Source organism: Quercus lobata, chromosome 5 (assembly GCF_001633185.2).
Source record: "Quercus lobata isolate SW786 chromosome 5, ValleyOak3.0 Primary Assembly, whole genome shotgun sequence".
Classification (NCBI taxonomy): Eukaryota; Viridiplantae; Streptophyta; class Magnoliopsida; order Fagales; family Fagaceae; genus Quercus; species Quercus lobata.
In genome coordinates, this window is record NC_044908.1 from 49749255 (window position 1) to 49757053 (window position 7799).

Below are 7799 nucleotides of genomic sequence, written 5' to 3' on the forward strand. Positions count from 1 at the left end.
TATGGGTTTCTTCAAAAATATACTACCATGGAGATGCTATTGTCTTTGATTGAAATTAAATTGCTCTTCCTTTAGTACAACCTTAATTACTTTCTCTTTCAGAAATATGTCATGGGTGATGAGAAGTCTTCTTCTTCCTTGAGTTTCAGTCATGATTTTCTGAGCTTTGGCCAAATATCAAAAGTTTTGGTCTTCGTTTGCTAAAAAAGTAAAGAGACATTGATGTGGCAAAGGGGAAAGTCGCACGTAGCTAGTTAGGTAATTAAATACGAGATTATGACAATGTTGGTCACTAGGTGTTCACTACACGTATATTTGGTGTCAATAACATTACATCAATGGCTGACTTAGTGAGTTAGCCGTGGAGTTGGAGTGAAAATGAGAGTTAGACATGCATGAACACGATGGTTTACGTTAAAAAAACCCCATAAAAAAAGGTGAAAAAACCACAATTGAAGCAAAGAAATCCTCTACTCCCAGATATTCTATATTTACTATTTAATTACAATCTTTTGGGAACTAAGAGTCCGTTTGGATAAAACTTATTTTACTGAAACTGAAAACTGAAAACTGAAAACACTGTAGCAAAATAATTTTTAAATATGTGAATAGTACCGTGAAACTCATTTTTAATGAAAAAGTTACTGAAAAGTGAAATTTGTGGATCCCATGCACTATTCACAGGACTCACAAGACTGATAAAAGGGCTGAGAAGTCAACACTACGACTACTAATCATGAACAATATCATAAACAGTAACAGTTGTCCCCCCTAAACGCGTCCAAACACATACTAAATGCTCACTTGCTTTGCTTCTCTCTCACTACCCACTTCCGGGCCCCTTTCTAGTGTCTTACCTCCGTACCCTTGGTAAAGGCTAGTCCTTTTATAGGCCAAGGGAGGTGTTGGTCCTAGCAAGGGTGCTAAATGCCTATTGGTTGCTTCTATATATATTACAAAAATTAGGTACAACATCCTGTATGTGTGTGTAGAAGAAGGGAGGATTATTTTTTCTCACCAAAATGGTGAATTATAACTAACCAGTACTTTTCAAAACACCGACATCAAGTTCCCTATTCTATACTCTATACATCAAAATACTATTTATTTTTATGGACAAAACTTAGTTACAATACTTTAGGTGTTATTCCTTAGGTTCTTCACTTAAGATTGAGCCATATGGCTACAAAACAAAAAAATACACTTTCATCCCATGAGGAAAAAATCACATGACAAAATCTTAAAAGGGGAGTCTAAGAAACAACACTTAAGTACTATATTTAAGTCTTGCCCTATTTTTATTATTTCTCTCACTTTTCAAAACAACAATTTCTCTTTATTCCAATTACCACTTACTAAGACACAAATAAATAAAAATTTGGGGGAATGAACATTGCTTCCCCAAATATAGGGAAGCACTATAATATTAATTGTCTTATTTTAAGGTATGGGATGGGAGCCCAATGTGGGGCTTTATTGGCAGTTCCTCCCTAAATTAGGGAGCAGGGCCAGCCCAAGATAGTTTGAGGCCTAAGGTAAAAATTTTAAAGGGGCATTTTTACATCTAAATATCACTTAAATAATATTTAGTTCATTTTTTATTATAATTTTTAATTTCAAATCTATTATAAATTCTTACTTATTAATATGACTAATTCACCCAAAGTGAGTTAATAATACTTACTATATAGGTTTTACAAATTGGCATATCACCAATAAAATAAAATAAGTTTTCGAACATTCATTTATTATATTGTTTAAGTGTCACAAATCATATTCCTGTCACACCAATTTATAAGTTTTTTTTTCTTAAAATTTGTATTAGCTTTAGCATGCTTCATTCACTTAATGGTGATTGGGTTGTATTTCTAGTCATTCTTTTCTTTTTTTTAGAAAATGTTAAACTTATTACAAATTTTTCTATAAAAAACTTACAAACTAATGTGGCAATGAGGTGACACTTCAACAAATTAAAAGAATAAATTAATATTGAATTACTTCTTGTGATTGGTGACATATCAATTTATAGAACTTATGTTATAAAACTTGTAATATAGTAACATAACTCTAATATTTTTCATCTAACTCACATTTTTTCTTTAATTATAAAATAAAAAAAATAAAAAAAACCCTTACCGCCTTATTTGGGGGCCTTAGGCCATGGACTAAATGGCCTAGGCCCCTGGCTCTCTTAGAGAGTCCAATGTGATTGCTCTTCACCAAGCAAACTATACCCACTATCAAAACTCCACACTCCCTCTAAACGGTCACTTTTAGGACTCGTTTTAAGGTCTTTGTTTAGGTTGTAACCTATTTTGCCAGGTGTATCAAAGGAACTACATTGGGGCACCTCATCCACTAGGCTTTATCTTCTTAATTAGCCCATTTCCCACATCCATTGGGCTCATGGGCCAAGAATGTTAAATAAATGCTTGGATTTTACTATGTTTTTTTGTGTCTATTTTGCATGTTTGCTGAGAAATAAATTGCATGGGTATTTATCACTAATTATTCCACTATGGAATTCCCGTCCAAATTAGTCTCATTAGTCTTGTTAAATTCATGTATTTGATTTGTTTATATATATCTGTATTTAAATTCTAGCACATGTCACTTTTAAATTTCTTATACATTATATTCCAGTGGTGTCGAGCATGCTTTAATCTCATAGTTTTAATTCGGTTCCCAAAAATAAATGGTTTCAACCTAATGGATCTCATATCTACTCATCAGTACTTATTATACCTAATATACAAAAAAGAATGAGAAAAAACAAAGATTTACTCATATAGTTTTAATTTGGTTCCCAAAAATAAAATTTTAAAATAACCATTAAACTCATTAACTAATGGATCTCTTATCTACTCTTCTATTTTGTCTATTTATTTTAGTAAGAATTACATTAGACATCGATATTATCTGACCGTCCACCACTAGTTTAACGCAGAGATGTCATATGTGATCATGATGTGACCCACCCGATGACGAAATGCTTGATTGTCTTTCTTTTCTTTCTTCTTTTATATATATAAATATATATTTATATATATTTTTGGAGTAAAATTTGAGGAGTTTTCTATGAGGAACAGAAACAGTACCATGTCAAGTTTTCATCGGCGTCATCATCATTCATTGTAAATCATTGGTTTTTTTCTTAAACTTCAAAAGAACCCCATATGTCACTTTCAACAAACGGTGGAAATAAGATAAATTCCATTTTTATTAGTTCTTTTTAACCAAACAATCACTGCCCAAAATCTGCTCCATATTCGTCCGACCCCTATCATTTACTAGCAAGTCGTTTATTATTTTAGCAGATAGATCCCAAAACATAATTACAAAAACATAATTATAATAAACCTATCATTACGTTTAATTAACTCTTTTTTTATTATTAATATTATTATAAGTGCCTTCATGGACATCCGGAGATGAATTGAATGGATTTGAAAGACGGAGAGTCTAGAAATCAAATGTTCATTAGCTATTAAGAAATTGTGAATTTAATAATTTATCTAACATGCATGTCTCATGAGTAAAGAATGAAAAAATCTGACCAAAAGAGTAAGACATTACTTCTTTATATAAATAGCAGGAGAAATTGAGAAGATGACTGATATAAAACACCAGAAAATATGTCATTTTGTTTTAATAAAAAGATTTATGTGAAAAAGGTTTTCCATATTTTCTTGTATTTTTAAGTATATAAAAAAATTATTCAAGTGAAAACTATCTCTTAACTTTCTATATTTAACATAGCAATAAAGCGTTTTTTCCACTAAATTTTTTTAAAACAACTCTATCTCATGCGAAACTAAATTAGAAAAATGACTCTATTTCATGCAAAACTAAATAAAGAAAATCAAAAAAAAAAATAGTATTTTAACTTATTTTTCAAGTCACTACTAAATATATAAAAAATGAGATAGTTTTTTTATAAAATAGTTTTTGAAATTCAATTCATTTTTCAAAAAATGTTAATGCAGAACAAACAAAGCGTAACCTACCAATTTGACCCCTTCCCACATCATAAATATTTGGTAATTATTTGGTAGTAACTAGTGAGTTTTTCTATTTCTGGAACATAGGTTAAAAGCTCAAAATTTCAACGGAAAAGTTGGAACGCTGGTTCCAGTTCGACCCCTCTAACCATTAATGTGATTGAGATTGTTTTTCACTATTCTAAATTAAAATTGGGATCAAGGATGTCCAAAAAATCAAAGATAATGAGAAGGGGGGACAAAATTCAAACCAATGGGACTAAATTTTGAGTATTGACAGCTACCTTCGTATTGCTCAACTTCTGACCCCATTCCATTTTAAATAATAATAATAATAATAATAATAATATTTATTTTTTAAAAATAAAAAATAAAAAGAAAAACCTTCTAACCCCATATAACACGGATCGGGACAACATGTGAATAACATTCCATTGGTTAATGGTGAGCGTTGGGATCATAAAGCTCTTAAATGTTGATGCATACTAACGTACCATTAGATAGTGTTTGATTTTGATATTTCAATTTTTATTTTAGGATAACTGCTATATTAAGATTTAAAGTTATTGTGGTTGCTCTATAATATTGTTTATTGTAGTATGTACTAAGATAACAATAGATTTCTTTTTTTATGAAGGTTATATTTGAATCCAAGTTCCTTACTTGATGAGATTTCACACCAATTGAATCAACTGAAATTCATTCATAATTTATGAAGTATATTTATTAAGATTAGGATTAAGTTATATCTGATATAATTTTTTGTGATCTTACTCTAGTTCATAATTTTTTATTGAAATATTGTAAAATTTTCACTGTTGGATTGTTTTATTATTATTATTCCTAACATGCACACCAAATTTTATTTTATCCAAATATTCTTTATTATTTGATCCATAAACTCATGTTATAATTTTAAAGTTCAAAACTATTGAAAATTAAATCTTTTATGATGAGATGGTTATTCTCTTATTTTATGTTCAAATTTTACAGGGTATAGAAAGATAATGTAATATAACGTTATGCATTTTAAAAAAAGAAAAATTAAAAGTATTAAGCATGTCGTATTGCAAAAGTATATATGATTTTTTTTTTTTTTTTTGAGAATGTGCAAAAGTATATGTTGGGAGTTCCAAGAGATATTAAAATGTATTCAGAAGAAATATATTTATATATATTAAATGTGAAAGGGGAAACCATCAAGAAGTTTCTGTTCCTTGAAAACGTAGTTGTGACTTTGTGAGAGTCTGAGAGAATTGACGAAACAAACACTAAAAAGAACAAAAATAAAAGATGTAAACAAAGAAGGATAGCGCACCAAAGATGCCGCGGGGTAAGGAAGTCAGAGATGGAAACAATAAAATAATTTAACATTAGAAGTTATTCAAAAATACTCAGAATAAAATATTTTCCTTGTAGGAAAAAAAAAATATTATGGTGACATTGCTTCACGCATTCGCCAAACTCTAGAGGCTTATTTGGTTGATAATTTTTAGGGTGAGCAAATTGTCCAATTGGCTCTTTCCATCCTTCTCCTACTAGAGAAGGACACAAAGAAATAACTGACCTAGTCAATGTTTCAAGTATTTCACTATCAATGGTTAGTATCACTCCAATTATTAAATTATGAAGTGTGGAATGGATTGAGATCAGGTGCACTTGATTCAATAGCTCTCAATGGTTGAGATGGAGATTTGAAAAAAAAAAAAAAAAACAATTTTTAATCTCAATTATTGAGTAAATAATATAATTAAAAGTTAAAAAATGAAAGTTATAAAAAATAAATATTTGTGGAATAAGGATGAGGGTAATTGCACTGGTGCATTAATACCTTAGGCAATTACACCCGATCCAAATCCTTGTGGAACCACACGCTGATTCTCAGTAATTTAATATCAACCCCTAGGGTTTACCTAATCATTTAGTTTCTTAGATACTAATGTTATCATAAATATACTAAGTCTAAATTACTGTTAGCGCAAATTTTTTTTTTTTAGTGATTATTTTCCTATCAATAAGGATAAGCAAAAAAGTGAAAGTTATAGGGAAAAAACTTAAATAGGCCATCCCTTATATGAGAACCCAGAACATTGCTCTAAGACTATGTAAAAATTGCCCTATATAAAAGCCTTGATTTCCTTAGACAGCATAGTAGACTAATTTTTAGGTGAACTTAGTGAAAGTTATATAAAGGGAAAATATTTAGATAGGTCATCCCTTATATAAGAGCTTAGAGCATTGTCCCAAGACTATGTAAAAATTGCCCTATATAAAGGCATAGATTTTCTTAGGTGGCATAGTGGACCGATATCAAGGTGAACTTAGCCACTTTTAAGGATACCTTTATCTATTTTTCATCCATTTATATATGCATCCCTCTCCTTCTTTAATTAATCAGTGAAACAAAAAGAGTAGCATATATCACCTAGTACAAACTTCATGTGCTAGTGTGACATATTGTTGGAAAAGTAACCGGCAGAGTAATAATATTGAACTGAAAAGAAAAAGGGCTAAAGTTGGTCATAGGTTTTAGGCAGTTTCGTGAGCGATATATACAATACAGCACTTTCGACCCGTAAAAACATATGAAGAATAGTAACTATCTTGGTGATTAAGTCACATAGTTGATAATTTAAATAACTCTAAACACTATTTGACTTTTCTTAATAATTAAGAATATGAATTTTAAAGATAAGATGAGTTGGGATGGCAATTGGCAAGTTCCATTGAATTATGGAAAGGAATAAGGCTGGAGTTGATGATATCATCAACTATAGAAAATTGCCATAAAACAAATAATTTAGTAGATTAATAACATTGTGATGTACCTTAATTAATTAATTGAAAGGACCATGTGATTGTGAACGAGATTAAAGTGGACTCAGCCCTTCATTGAAGTGAAGGGATAACATTTTAGTTTGGTTTGGCCTCCGAGGAACATATTGTTTTCCAACGCTCTTAATTGTAGCTTAATGGTTTGATTGGATGAAGAAAGAGAGAGAAAGCAAAAGGTTAGTTTTGCATAGAATTTCAAACAATTAAGACAAGTGAGATTTGAACCCAAATTAATACCAGTGATCCACAAAACTCTTAGAAAAAAGCATTTTGAAACTTAATTTTAGTTGAATTAAATGAATATAGGACATACCTTAACTCCAGTATTTGTGTATACTAGAGCCGACACGATATGGACACGTATTTCATTTTTGCCACATGTCTACATCGAGGTCCAACTCAATAATTCTCCAAACTAAACTTCATTATTATCGAATCATTTAAAGATAAAATGGCCCAAACTTCATAGAAATCCAAGATTCTCTTAATCAAACGATTCCTAAGGATTAAAGCCCCACTTAATCAAGTAGGATACATTAAAGCCATATTGTTTTTTCTTGACTTTCTCTTGCTCTATGTTAGGCCAATTGGATTTTGGGTCTATTTGGGACTACACAATATATTAAACAACTTTTCTCATCTTTTGAATCCTTCTCCCCTTCCAACAACTTCTCTTATATCCATAAGAAAGTGAGAGGAAAAAGCCCTCTTTATTTAAAATAAAAAGAAAACCATATAAATATACTTTTCTCCTAATAATTGTATGGGACAAATAAAATATACACATTCACACATATTATTTGTGCTTGCCTAAAGGAGTGCCCAAAGAAAAAAAAATCTGGGAGCATCAAAAATTCAAAATCAATGGGCTTCTAGGATAATAGAAAAATCAATAGTGTAGGACGTTGCTTTCAAACTGCAGATAGAAATATAAGTTTTGGGGGATTATATGTCACATTTGTT